Below are 14,598 nucleotides of genomic sequence, written 5' to 3'. Positions count from 1 at the left end.
TCATTTTCTTGAAAAGAATATGGAAGTATTTCACAGTTGATTGTCATTACAATATTGCTGTTGGTGTGAACAATATTCTCCTGTTTCTGCTCACTTGACTTTGTATCAGGTCATATAAGTCTTCCCAGGATTTTCTGAGAGTGTCCAACAGTTAATTTTTTAAAGCAATCTTGAGGCTAGCAGATATTGGGATTAGTCAGAATATAATACATATGACAGTTCTTGAAATAGCCATTTTGGGTACTGATTAAACTCATGCAAAGGCTTTCTAAGAGCTTCTAGCTTTTTTTTTTTTAATATTTCTAAGCTCCTAGTCCCTCCTGTCCTTCATACAGACAGGTTTATATCCCCTTTGTTATATTTTCCCAACCAAACATCCCTAACGAAAACTAAAAATTATGAACATAAAAATGACGATAGTGTGGGATTTTACATTGAAAACTTTTAAACAGGTTTACATCAAGAGTGTCATAGAGTTCATGTCTTTAATATTACACAGGCAATTTAATCTGTTTCCCATTTTGATTGCATTTCAAAAATTCCAAAATTCTCAGATCTTATGGAATGCACTCTATTCAAGCTATGCCCTTTGAGTTCTCATAGGAGGTCCTGCCTACTCATTACTGACAAGGAAAAAAGGTTGTTAGAAGAGCTGAATGGATTTAGTATCTAATCAACTCTCAATAAACTGCATGTTATGACCATCCTCCCACTCTGGAGGGGAAGGGAACAGGATTCAGATGTTTTAGGTCTTCTGTATAGAGGCAAATTGTTGAAATAAGTTCCTATTCAGATGTGTATATGTATAAAATCCAGCTAACTTTAAAACATAAATTAATTAAAATGTTAAAACAAAATTCTAATTTCCCTGTTCAGAGGACCACTGACTTTCCACAGGGATCTTTTTTATTTCATTTTTTTTCAAGTTTAAAATATATGAAGACTTTTTTGCTCCCATATAAGCTGTGTGGTGGATATTCCAACTAAGGAATATATAATCTGAATCAGTAGGGGATGCTGTTTTGACTTCATTAGATCCCCAGAGCTATTTACAAAATCTAAACTGTTAATTAACTGGGGTATAATATTTAGATAACCATTTGCCAGAGAAAGAGAGCACCATGTTTCTCAGGCAAATGTTCCTAGTACAGGATGCTCCAGTAAGGGGTGTCAAAGTTATATACTGTGCCATGAGGGAGATTTAGCATAAATCATTAGAAGTTTCTCCAATTTGGTACTATTATCCTTAGGAGACTGAGTCTGAAAGACACAGTAGTTTCTAACACAAATAACAATGGATGTAATAGGTTTTTAACAAAATAAAAATTTAAAAATCCCCCAAAAGGGCATTTGCACATTGAGATTTAATCACATTTATATGATAAATTAAGGTTTGCAAAGCACTTTAGGTATATTATCCCATCTGATCTTCACCACAACCCTGAAAAGTAAGTGCTATAAAATATTCCCTATATTACAGATAAAGTGAGGCTGAGAAAGGTTAAAAGATCTCTATGTTCCCAGTCAGAAAGTGACTGGGGCTTCCCCATCTACCTTTGTAAGGAAATTCTTCCTCTATTTTGTGGCCAGGCTTAGCAAAGTGAGGAAAATGGTTTAAATAAGGAATGAATCATCAACAAAATAAAATATGCACTGGCTTAGAGTGACCATTGAAGGAAATCGGGGAAGGGGAGAATGGTGGTGGTGAATGAAATGGAATATTATGGCCATGTAAGAAATAATAAAAGACGATTTCAGAGAATCCTGAAAAGTATAAACTGAAGCAGAGAGAAGACAGCAGAACCAAGGAAAGGACTTGTACAAAGACAACATTGTCAAGACAAACAATTTTCATCCGTGCCATGACCAGAGGTCCAAGAAGGAAGCATATGGCCCACTTCCTGCCAGAAGGGTGATGGGCACTTTGATGCCGAAAGAGACGCATTTTTAGACATGGATGGTGGATAGATATGTGCTTGATTATCTTACTTCTTGTTCTTTATTTTTCTTGATTTTTAATTGGAGTGGAGGAGGGAGTGGGGCTAGTAACGGGCAGTTTTGAAAGTAACATGCAGAATTTATTACATATGACATAGAGATTTCCAGTTGGATAAAGAATCTTCTTTTTGTATCCAACTGTGTATACAGAAGTGAAAATTTTTGAGAGAGGCGGTAAAACGTTCAAAATAAAAAAAATAAATGTATGCACTCTGTGGGGCTTCTTTTTTATGGATAATTAGAATTCTTAGGTATTGGAGGGTGTTTAAAAGTTCAGAACAAATCAGTGAAACAAAATATACGTGTGTACACACATAAACACACACACACATATCTCCACCCACTGGGGAATTCTTTCTTGGTGGCTAATCAGTTGAGGGAAGGGGAAATGGGGTTGAAAAATTCAAATTTTAAAAATTAAATTAAAATTTTTAAAATATGGACTGAATGGTGAAGGGCTTCTTTATAACTAATCAGAGTTCTTTGGGGAGGGGATGCTTAAAAATTGAGAAAAAAAAACAAATTTAAAAACATAACTGCACCAATATGTGCTTCTTTCTTGGTGTATGTGTGTAAAAAGTCCAGAATTTTAAATTATTTTTTTACTATGGAAAAATATAGGGAAAGCTTCTTTATAGCTAATTAGAGTTCTTTAGGGTGGGGTGTTTAAAAATTCACAACAAAAAATTTTTAAATATATGTATGCACACGATGGAGACTTCTGAGTGCCTAATTTGGGTGGGAGCGGGGAGGGGGGTTAAATGTTCAGGATTAAAAATGAAACGGAGGAGAGGATTCTTTTTTTTTTTTCCAATGACTTAGAGTTCGGAATCAACAAAAAAAAAATTAAAAACGAGCAGATGCTCCACCCCAGATGGGACTCGAACCCACAATCCCTGGCTTAGGAGGCCAGTGCCTTATCCATTAGGCCACTGGGGCTTCCTGTAGCGAGCTGTTGATCACATGCCTCTTCATCGTCGCAGCTCGCGCCGGCTCTTTTCCACCTGGACCCGACAGCGGGGGGGATGGGTCCCAACGACGCAAAACCCGAGCCCTGGTTCTCTAAGCACCCGAGAAGCCAAGCAGAGCGTTGGATATTTAAATATTCTTCCGCCCGTTCGGCCGCAGGCAGAGAGGGGTGACCGCTGCGGCTCCTCTCGAACTCAAGCCTTAATAACCAAGCGCAGAGGCGTCGCGGCGGAAGGTTCCCGAGGATGGCCGCTTAGATCCCGGAATGCGTCTTGCGCTCGCGCGAGCTCTTTGCTCCGGCCTCTTGCATTTTCTTGTTTCTTTCAAAACATTGCCCCCTTTGAAGTGCAAGCGCAGGTTTTTTTTTCCTCTGGGACCACCCTCCGGAATTAAAACAATTCGACCACGAAGGGACTCGAACCCTCAATCTTCTGATCCGAAGTCAGACGCCTTATCCATTAGGCCACGCGGTCCCTATGGAAATGCTTCTTGAAAGAGATTAGTTATTTGGATTGGAGTGGGGGCGGGGCGGGGCGGGTGGGGATGGCGGTGACTACAGGAAAATCTTTAGGTTCTCTCACGATCCTTGGGGGTGCTGCATGCCATAGGCACTGGGTGCGAGATGGATTTGCGTTTCAGACCCTCTTCTCTCTCCATCTCCCTAACCCTGGCGTTCCTAGTTCTCGTCTGCCTTCCAGCTTAGAGCTGAAAGTCACCCCCACCCCAACCCCTACCGTCCCTTCAAAGGTTGCAGAAAGGTTGGAGAAAAAGCCCCCAAGCCCATCATACCTTCATGAGGCCGCTGGAGAACACAGTTTACGGCGACCGCGTGGCCTAATGGATAAGGCGTCTGACTTCGGATCAGAAGATTGAGGGTTCGAGTCCCTTCGTGGTCGGACGCTATTTTGGCGTGGAGACCCATTCTGGTCTGGGTCTCTCACATTAATACTGGTGCTTCTCATTTCACCTGCACCCAAGTGCATGATATGATGGCCGAGCGAAGCATGAGCCACACGGATCTTCTGCCGGGAAGGGCAATGGGTAGCACCACATGCGCTTGCAGTAGAGCCTCTGGGGTAAAATTCGGGACCCCGCACGTGCTATTTGATGGCCGAGGTCGAAATCCGAGGCTGCATCTCAGCTTTGGTCCACCCATTCCAAAGGGTGTGGTTGGGATTCCAAAACACGAATGGAACGTTTCCATGGATACATTGGGCACTTGGAAACGGCCAGGGGGAAGCGCTAGAGCTGCTGCGAGATTTGTCCTGGAAGAGGTTAATACCAACTTCACCCAACCCTTTCAACTCACCCTCTTGGGTTAGCAAAGACCACGTGACTCATCTTCTCTCCGGCCCCAGTGGCCTAACGGTTAAGGCTCTAGTCTCCTAAGCAAAGCTTCGTAGGTTCGAGATCCCCAGTCAGCTAAAATCTTTCGACCTCTTTGCAACCCAAAGAAAATTCCCCAAATGTGCTTCTCTTCCTGTCCGTCCATTCCTCGAGGCTGTCCCTGTATTTGTTGGGTCCAGTTTCCTATCCAAAAGATTTGCATTTCTCCCTCCCCAAACGAGCATCGCGTCTTCAACCTAGCACACACCACCTGTCATTGGTCTTTTCTGGCAGTGCAGGTGAGAGAGTCACTACGTGGCTCTTTGTACGCGATTTTTCGGTTAGTGAGTCAAATGTTCACTTCGTGTTTGGGGGTAGGCCTTGTGCCCACATTCAGAGCAGCATGACTTGGTGCCCTTGCAAGAGAACCATGCGGTGGTCTGGGGGATGCGCTTAGGAGACTACTCTGCCTGTGTCCTGGCGCCTCTTCTTAGGTGTCCCCGGGAGCCAGGTTTGCATCAGCACGTCGGTTTAGGAGGAATTGAACCTTTCCCCAACACTTGCCGGAGCTTTGGGAGGCCAGTCTGGGCACTTCTGTTAGAATGTCTGCCCCTAACTTTGAATATCTGGAAAACGCTGACCAACCATGGCCAACCGCGATTCCAGAGAAAAGAAGTGACCAACCACTTCCAGATAGATGGGTAGGAAGTCAAGCTACAGAATGGTTTGCTTCGTTATGCACATTTGTTACAGGGCTTCCGGCTTTGTTTTGTTTTTTCCTCAACACGGGTAGCTAGGAGAGAGAGTAGAATAGGAACAGAAGAAAGAAAAACAAGAAAGGAAGGGAGGGAGGGAGAGAGGAGGGAAGGAAGGAAAGGAAGGAGGGAAGGAAGGGGAAGGGAAGGAATAAGGAAGGAAGGAAGGAAGGAAGGAAGGGAAAGGAAAGGAAGGAAGGAAGGGGAAGAGAAGGAAAGGAAAGGAAGGAAGGGAAGGAAAGGAAGGAAAGAAGGAAGGAAGGGGAAGAGAAGGAAAGGAAAGGAAGGAAGGGGAAGAGAAGGAAAGGAAAGGAAGGAAGGGAAGGAAAGGAAGGAAAGAAGGAAGGAAGGGGAAGAGAAGGAAAGGAAAGGAAGGAAGGGAAGGAAAGGAAGGAAAGAAGGAAGGAAGGAAGGGGAAGGGAAGGAAAGGAAGGAAGGAAAGAAAGTGAAGGGAAGGAAAGGAAGGAAAGGGAGGGAGGAAGGAAAGGAAGGGAGGGAGGAAGGAAGGGAAGGAAAGGAAGGAAGGAAGGAAGGAAGGAAGGAAGGAAGGAAGGAAGGAAGGAAGGAAGGAAGGAAGGAAGGAAGGAAGGAAGGGGAAGGGAAGGAAAGGAAGGAAAGGGAGGGAGGAAGGAAGGGAAGGAAAGGAAGGAAGGAAGGAAGGAAGGAAGGAAGGAAGGAAGGAAGGAAGGGGAAGGGAAGGAAAGGAAGGAAGGAAGGAAAGGAAGGAGAGAAGGAAGGAAAGGAAGGAGGGAAGGAAGGGGAAGGGAAGGAAGGAAAGGAAGGAAGGAAGGGAAGGGAAGGAAGGAAAGAAGGAAGGAAGGAAGGGGAAGGGAAGGAAAGGAAGGAAGGAAAGAAAGTGAAGGGAAGGAAAGGAAGGAAAGGGAGGGAGGAAGGAAGGGAAGGAAAGGAAGGAAGGAGGAAGGAAGAAGGAAGGAAGGAAGGGGAAGGGAAGGAAGGAAAGGAAGGAAGGAAGGAAGGAAGGAAGGAAGGAAGGAAGGAAGGAAGGAAGGAAGGAAGGAAGGAAGGAAGGGGAAAGGAAGGAAGGAAGGGAAAGGAAAGGAAGGAAGGAAGGAAGGGGAAGAGAAGGAAAGGGAAGGAAAGAAGGAAAGTGAAGGGAAGGAAAGGAAGGAAAGGGAGGGAGGGAGGAAGGAAGGAAGAAAGGAAGGAAGGAAGGAACGAAAGGAAAGATGGAGAAAGGAAGGGAGGGAGAGAAGAGGGAAGGAAGGAAAGGAAGGAGGGAAGGAAGGAAGGGGAAGGGAAGGAAGGAAAGGAAGGAAGTAAAAAATAAGGAAGGAAGGAAGGAAAAGAAGGAAGGCAGGCAGGAAGGAAGGAAGGGTGTGGGACAAAAGACCACTGGCTCAAGTAAAAAAAACAGAGATGTCTCGGTTTCTCAAGGTAGAAAAAAAACCAGAAGCTTTATTTGATCAAGTCTCAAGAATTGGGCATCTCTCACTACCAGGGCGGAGATAGCAGTGAAGAGAGGCAAGGCGGGGAAAGCAAGCAGGGAGATATATACCGTTGTACAAACAATTCTAAGAAATCCCACCCCAGAGGCTGCCCCCGTCCCCATTTGCGGAGACGAGTGGCCTCACAATCTTAACCAGGAATAAGGTTTTACCCAATACAAGCACAGAAACTACAGAATTACCTTATAGGGAAACTTTAATGCCAAGATTGCCATTTGTAAGTAGGCTAGGGGTGGGGGAGAGGGGAATATCATCTGGTTTCCCCGAAATCATGTGATTTACAGGAAAACAAAACTTAGGCCTGGTGAGGTTCACATCCTAACTAAATTTGTACTATCTCTATTTGAATATTGCCTTGCATGAGTTATTCATAGGGAAGCTTTCACAATCTTGTATTCTATTCACAGCTGAGGTGACATCTATAATTCTAAAAAAGAAGGGGGAGAAAGACATTCCTAAAGGTTAAATAATCAGATTCCCACAGACTCAGATTTATCCCATTTCCCTTTTCTCTAAATATTGATTCTCAAACATTTTAGATATAAATACATATATATATATATATATATATATATATATATATATATATATATATATATACACACACACACACACACACACACACACATACCCTGTGAAGTTTTCACACTTTATTCTCTCACTACCTCACACAGAAGGAAGGAAGGAAGGGGAAGGGAAGGGAAGGAAAGGAAGGAAGGAAGAAGGAAGGAAGGAAGGAAGGAAAGGAAAGGAAAGATGGAGGAAGGGAGGGAGGGAAAGAAACTAAAAATTAATGCACAGAAAGGAACAAAAGGAAGACCCGAAAAAAAGCAAGATGGCTTGTTAATACTGACATTACTTAATACCTATCATTTATATATCACTTTAAGGTTTGCAAAGTGCTTTTTCACAGCAACTCTGAGAAGTGAGTACCATTACCACCCCATTTTACAAATGAGAAAACCAGGGCACGTGGAAGTTAAATGGCTTGCCCAGGCACATAGTGTCTGAGTCACAATTTGAACTCTGGTCTTCCTGAGTCTATGTCCAGTGCTTTAACCACTATAGATTCATGGACAATCAATCCTCTTTCTGTTTTACTGTGGATATGGAAATGCCCGTTTTACTTCATGTTTGTTAAGCTCAGGAATTTTCTTTTTAAAATTACATATTCCTTCAGGACAGGGACTCCTGGGATTTTTTTTTCCCCATCTTTTTATCTCCATTGTCTGGTACAGTGCTTTGCACATGGTAGGCTCTTAATAAATGTTTATTGAGCTGAATTCATTGAAAAACAGCTTATTATCCTCTTCTTGAAAGAGTATTTCAACTCTTCCCACTCTATTTACCTAAAGACTCCCAAGCCGATGATACTGATTGGGGGAAGATAGACTACACACTTCCTGATTGACAGTTTAAGCTATGTGTCTCCCAGGATATGGAGGGGAAGGCTCTCAAGGAGAAACCTCAGACCTCAGAAGCCAAACCCTGGGAGGGAAGACCCTCCGGACATTCCTCACTGGTGGGGAGGCAGACTCAGGCTGCTGTAGGAGAGGCAGCTTCCAGGGCATGAAGCAGGACTGACCCAGACTAAGAAGTTCACCTGCAGTGTGTCTTTCTGGTAGTTTACTATCTTAAATAACTGTTTTCGCTACATAGTTCTTCTTTATTCTCCCTGTTGATACATCCAGCCTAAACTCTATGTGCCTAGGGTCAGCATTCTGTAAATTTCAGCATCTTGGGGCAAGGTTCCAATTGCCCTACCCTCGTTATGGCTCTGCAAGTAATCTTTTCATCATAAAATTCATCGTGGAGAAATAGAGGAGAGCCAGGGATAGCTTGATATAGATAGATAATTTGATAGATATAGATATATGCCTAGATCTATCTATAAATATATATGTGTGTGTGTGTGTGTGTGTGTGTGTGTGTGTGTGTGTGTGTATGGAGAGAACAACCTCCATTTCAGTGTCACAATAGGGCTGCTATAATAGAAAGTATGTTGGACTAAATTAGTCAGGACATCCTGAGTTCAAATCCTACCTCAGAAGCTTATTTAAGCTGTCTCGGCTGAGCGAGTTACATAATCTCAGCTTCAGTTTCCCCATCTGTAAAATGGGGGTGCTAATAGTAGCGCCTATATCACAAAGTTGTTGTAAGGATCAAATGAATTAACCAACGTAGAGTGTTTTGTAAACCCTAAAGCCTATATATATGTGTATATATAAATATATATGTATACTATTGTTATTAACTAATTATGTTACTCTAGGCAAATTAACAAACTTTTCTGGCCCTCAACTTCTTCATTTATAAAATTTGGGGATCAGGCATCTAAAGTCCCCGTGATGCTGGATTTGACCTGACTCGGGGAGTTGAAGGAACACTCAGGTTCATGTGCTCCGTAGGAAGTTGAAGATACAGGTCAGGAACCTAGAATAGAAATCAGAGTTGGGAATCATCTTCATAGAGGCGATAGTTAAAGCTATGAGAATGAATGAGATTGCCAAAGAAGACTGTAGAGAGAAAGGAATCAAAGAGAAGGAAGATACACTTTAAGAGATTAAGAAGAGAATGGAAAAAACCAAGAAGGGGCCACGGGAGGGACAGGAAGAGAAGCAGGAGAATGTAATTTTTGGAGGCCAAGGGAGAATGGAAAAGATGAGCAACATTCTAATGATAAAAGTGTAATATCCAAAATATACAGGTAATTGAAACAACACAGTGAGCCATTTCCAAGTAGGTAAGAGGTCAAAATGTGAATAGTTTTCAAGAGAATAACTCTGAATTATAATGACTCCAAGAAAACATGCTCCAAATCACCAACTTTAAGAAACAAATGCAAATTACAGACAACTCTGAACTTTCACCTCAAGCCATGAAAATTGGCAAAGTTGACAAAAGATGGGAATAGTCAAGTGTTGGAGGGGCTAGAGGAGGACAGGTACCTGATTGGTAAAGTTAGGAAATCATTCAACAGCTCCAGATTTAAGTTTGGAATTATATAAGAAAAGTGACTAAGCTGTCTAATACCCTTGGGCATCTTTTCCTCTTTCCCTTTTCCCCTCATCCAAGCTACCCAGAATCCCACCTGGGCATCTGTGATGGTATCTACTGGCAATGGAGGAAGGATGGGTCTTTCCTCACCCCTGCCACAGCCACCCAGAACCCATCAGGATACTAAGAAGGGCCTGGGGGCGCAAGTGCCATGAAGTCTCCTCACCCAATCATCTTGACAGTGTCCCATTACCTTCCTCTCTCCCTGGCTGGACATTGATTCCCTTTCATTCCCATCCAGAATTCCCATGCCAGTCAGATCCTCAGGCCCCTCGCCCCCTTTCTCAATGATAAATGGATGGGCCTGAGATTCTGAATGGCATAGGAATCCTGGGTGGAATTCCCAGGCCAGCCCCATCTCCCCTTAATAATAGTGGGTGAAGTCATGGTTGCTCATATCACTTGGATGAAGGTGGAATCACCAACTATAATATTCCATAAGATGGAAGACCACCAGGCCTTACCATTTGCCTCATAATTATGCTTTCTTGACCCCTAAGAATGGTCACCTGACATGACAACCAACCAGAAAGACCCCTGGGCTATTCCTAAATCCTCAGTATTTCCAGGTTTTTCTACTCTCCTGGTAGCTAGACCCTCCTATATGTGTTACCCTTCTCAATTAGAGTGTGAGCTGCTTGAGCAAAGGGGCTGTCTCAATTTTCTCTTTGGATACCCTGAATTTAGCACATTTGACTGGCACATTGCAAGTGCTTATAAGTGCTTTTTTATTTACTCATTCATTCATTTATTCATATTGTAGTAGAAAATGCATTCTTTGCCTATGCCTAAAATTTGACTTACCTACTTGTCCTTTTATCATCTAAATGCTGACCATAGTCTAATGTAAAACACACAGTTGTGTTTTCTTGTATTAGAAATGAGAGAGGTTGAAGAAAAAAGAAATCTCTTATGGACAAATTTGAAAAGTTGGCAGTACTAGTTTTCTCAGATACCAGGGCCAATGTCTATTTCTTCCTTGTGTTCTCTTAAACATTGCCTTTCAAGAACTTGGATCCTGTTTTTCCAACATGACTAGGCATTTCCCCGCATTCACTCCCACACAAGTGCCCTTATCTCTGTGGAACTGTATGATTTTGTCTCAAACACCTCTGCTTCTCAGTGCCAGTTCCTAGGACTGTGAACACCAAGGTGAGTGCTAGATGAGTCCTTGTAGCCCTCTCTCTGTTCCTTGCTCCTGACCTCATGAAAGCCTCTTTGCTTCCCATCCCTGATGTGACTCTCTTATGTCTCTAATAATGTCTGCCATTATATTCATTGATACTTTGAAATCCATTGCTCCGAAAAAGGAAAAAATCTCTCATGAGTACAGTTATGAAAAATAATCCAGGACCAGAACAATTGTTTTATGTCCCAAGAAGACTTGAATATTAACATTCTATAGGACTGTATTAATAGTAATAAATTAGGATACTAAATTCTGTTCTAATCATTCTGTATTGCGTGTTATAATTCTTTTATTCTTAGCATTCCCCCTTTTAGGTGGGAATAAATGACTGGTTCTATACCTGATTCATGTTTGTATATAGGGTACTTTTTGTATGTTCCTCCTTTCTGGGGAACCCCTTGGACTTTTTGAACTATAAGTATTGATGTAATTAGCAATATTTAGAACGCCAAGGTTCCAATTGCCCTACCCTCGTTATGGCTCTGCAAGTAACCTTTTCATCATAAAATTTATCGTGGAGAAATAGAGGAGAGCCAGGGATAGCTTGATATAGATAGATAATTTGATAGATATAGATATATGCCTAGATCTATCTATAAATATGTGTGTGTGTGTGTGTGTGTGTGTGTGTGTGTGTATGGAGAGAACAACCTCCAAACAATTTTTTTGGTAAGGCTACCAATCAGCTTCTTCAGATCTCACTTTTGAGCTAGGCGACGTCTGATGAACAGCCATGCTTGACATTCGTCACTGTGGCCTCTCCCCACCGCCAATGCTTTTCGTGTCACAAGCTCAGTTCTGACACTGTTTCTGTAACTACAGTTGTTCTAGCAGACGCTCCCTTCTTTGCCCTGGCTACTAGTACTCCCAAGCCTTTTAGGACCTTTCAGTGCCCACAAGATTGCTTACAAAAAGTGAGGTGAAAGTAGCCCACTTGGTACAAGCCCATCTCCAGGACTCCTGACCTATATCTTGCCATTGGACCTATGTCCGGCTCCCTGGGAGGGGTCTCCGACCAGCGGGACCCCCGATCAGGAACAGCGAAGAGACAGGGAGACGAGGATGAAGAAGTCTCGTTTATTTAAGGAAGTAGCAAAGCTTTTATAGCAAATTCAGTCAAGCATATGCTAGCTCGGCACCTGCAAGGAGGCGAGCATCCAATCATGAAAAAAATTAGTATTGTGTACGTCCCCGTGGACACCCTGTGCACGGTCTCACATCTAGGCGTTGCTGAGAGTGTGGAGACCCGACCCAGCCTGTCTGGCCCTTGTTGAGAACTGAGGCAGTTCCTCTTTTCCCACGGACCGGCTGTGAGCCTTAACAGCACTTAACAGCTCCCCCTTTTTGTTTTAGAACTGCGGTTTTCAGACAGAGTCCACGATGTCATACACGGTGTTGGAGAACAATCTCAACAACAGCAGGGCACAACAAATTAGCAGGAGGATGCTCAACAGTGTGGGAAGGAACCCAGCAACTGCTGACCAAAACCATCCCAGCCCACCCCTTGCATGGTTTATCCAATTGAAAATGTCATCAGCCTCCTTATCAGGTAAGTCCTGAGCCTTAGCAGCTTTTGAAATTTCCTGCGCAATTTTTGCTAAGTTGTTGATTTCATCGGTAACATTAGCATTCAGCCGCCCTATGACCCCGTTGAGGTGGCCCTTTATTTTGTCCCAAGGCCACTCGGTTTCATTGTATTTAACAGGGGTAACACACAACAGATTGAATCTGTAATCACATTGCAACTTTTGTCTCATTTCAAGCCTCCAGAGCTCATTCCCTATCTCAACTCCTCAATTGCCTGAAGCATCTCTTGGTCTATAATGCCTTGTTTAGCTATAGCAACGGATACATTTTGCGCTAATTCTTCCATGAATTTGGCTTCCCTAACTATGCTCTGTCTGTTCTGCAAAGCTGTGATGATAGCAACACCGCCTTCCACTGCCGCTGCAATGATACCAAAGATGCCTAATAAAGCAGCTATACATAGTGGACACCTCTTATGTCTTACTTTCACCAGCAATTTGCTCAGGACATGATCGGCCTGGGTAGGTTGCCATCCCTCTTGTAGAGTGACGGGGATAATGGCATACTCAGGACAATGCATGATAATAACTTTTGTGGTGTTGTCAGGCCGAGTATCCTGATTCCCTATACACTCTGATGCATTACAATTTGTACAATTAATCTCAAATCTATTACCTTGTTTGCTGACATTTATATTCCCATACACAAATACATATTGGGAGTCGAGGCACACCTGTCCCATAAAGTAACTGTTGTTAAAAGGGTGAACCCACACTCTGTCTCGTAAGTTATTAACCTCAACTTTTGTTCTCGTTAAACCCATATATATCGTGCCACTTGTCCGGCTGCACAGTGTTGTTATGTCCGAAGGCGACGGGTTGTGGTAAGGAATCTCCCATGAGTACAAGATTGACCCACGGAGGTTGATGCATGTAAGCCCAATGCTGTTCTGCCGCTCCCACGGAAAGCTGTATCATAAGGATCACAAGGAATGTCTGAGCACCACATCATTCTCCTCCTCTTTCTCCTCCTTCTCGCTGGTCGTCAGCAAGGTGTGGATCTCACGGATGTGTCTGATGGGGATGCTACGTAGTCCTGTACCTGTAATGACAGAAGCATATCCCCTTCTCCAAGATATTACTTTGGAAGGCCCCTGCCATTCCTCCGGTCATCTTTCCACATAACTACACCTGGAGCTTTCATTGTGGGATGATTGACCCTGTGGCCCAATGGTCCGTGTTGTAATACCAGGGACTTCATAGTGGGAGAGAGATTTTTAGAATCGAATTTTAGATAGTTTATTGTGTAAATGGCTTGTTGTAGTCTTTGTGTAGGAGAAGCCACTCCCCCTGAGTCTCATATCTATGGTTTCTAGCACCAGTGTGGAGGCCATTGATTCTTAGGAAATACAGTAAAGTTGCCCCAGTGTTGAGAAGTCCCTGAAAAAAATAGGGTCCCACTTATATAGTGTACAGGGGGCAAGAGCTGGTGATGTGCTCCTGAAAATACACCCCGCTCTCCTCCTGTCCGTCTCCTTCAAACAAAAGTCTCTGGGCCACACACTGTCCTGTGTCCACATAGACCGTTTCCTCTCCTGGATTCATTACTGGGACTTTGTTATCTTGTAAAGTAGACATTGTCACAGAAGGGATAAGTCCTGTATATTGGTTGTGAGGAGTGCTTATAATGAGGCCTGATCTTTGTCCTTGAGAATTCTGTCTGACTATAGGGATCTCAGCCGCTGTGTGGGGATCTATTCTATAGTTGCCCGCACTGTATAGCTTCTCTACTGTGTATGTTGCCCCATGAGCTTGGTGAAGTCCTTTCTGAGCTCCTGTGTAGTCGGGCTGACCTGACTCTCTGCCATCAGTCCCCATGGTTTTGTCTGGGCCCGGGAACAAGAGCCTGCTGAGGAGTTTAAACGGCGCTCATTAGTCTAGCGTCCAGGTCGATTACATTTCAGACATGGTTTATTGGGTCATGACCTTCATTTAGCTCCCTGATTTTGTAAGGGCTTGTTCCTGCACTCTTTTTTGAAGTGTCCCGGTTTCCCACATCTGTAACAATTTCCTTTTGGTCTTTGAACAGCCAATGCCTGAGCCATGGCCTGGGCCATCATTTGTGCACCATACATTTGAGTCCCTACCATCTCACATTTCTTAATCATCTCCTGCAGGCTAGCATCTTTTCCTAATCCTATCATGGCTTTTCGGAACTCTGCATTGGCGTTTATTCTTGCCAATTGTGCAATGATTAACTCCTTTCCTCCAACATCTCCTGTGCTTTTTGCTACAGCATCTTGCAACCGGGC

At 43.4% G+C, this 14,598-nt stretch overlaps 3 non-coding genes across 3 annotated transcripts; 1 reads left to right on the top strand and 2 right to left on the bottom strand.

The window, feature by feature from the left end:
• Positions 1–2,864: 2,864 nt before the first annotated feature.
• TRNAR-CCU lies at positions 2,865–2,937 on the bottom strand. Its single transcript has one exon. It is a non-coding gene; the product is annotated as a tRNA-Arg (tRNA).
• Positions 2,938–3,367: 430 nt separating this feature from the next.
• On the bottom strand, positions 3,368–3,440 carry TRNAR-UCG. The gene has a single exon. It is a non-coding gene; the product is annotated as a tRNA-Arg (tRNA).
• Positions 3,441–3,790: 350 nt separating this feature from the next.
• Positions 3,791–3,863, top strand: TRNAR-UCG. The gene has a single exon. It is a non-coding gene; the product is annotated as a tRNA-Arg (tRNA).
• The last annotated feature ends 10,735 nt before the right edge of the window (positions 3,864–14,598 follow it).

Source organism: Trichosurus vulpecula, chromosome 4, assembly GCF_011100635.1.
Source record: "Trichosurus vulpecula isolate mTriVul1 chromosome 4, mTriVul1.pri, whole genome shotgun sequence".
Taxonomy (NCBI): Eukaryota; Metazoa; Chordata; class Mammalia; order Diprotodontia; family Phalangeridae; genus Trichosurus; species Trichosurus vulpecula.
Note: the sequence above shows the minus strand (reverse complement) of the source record. Positions and strands in the feature narration are given on the sequence as shown.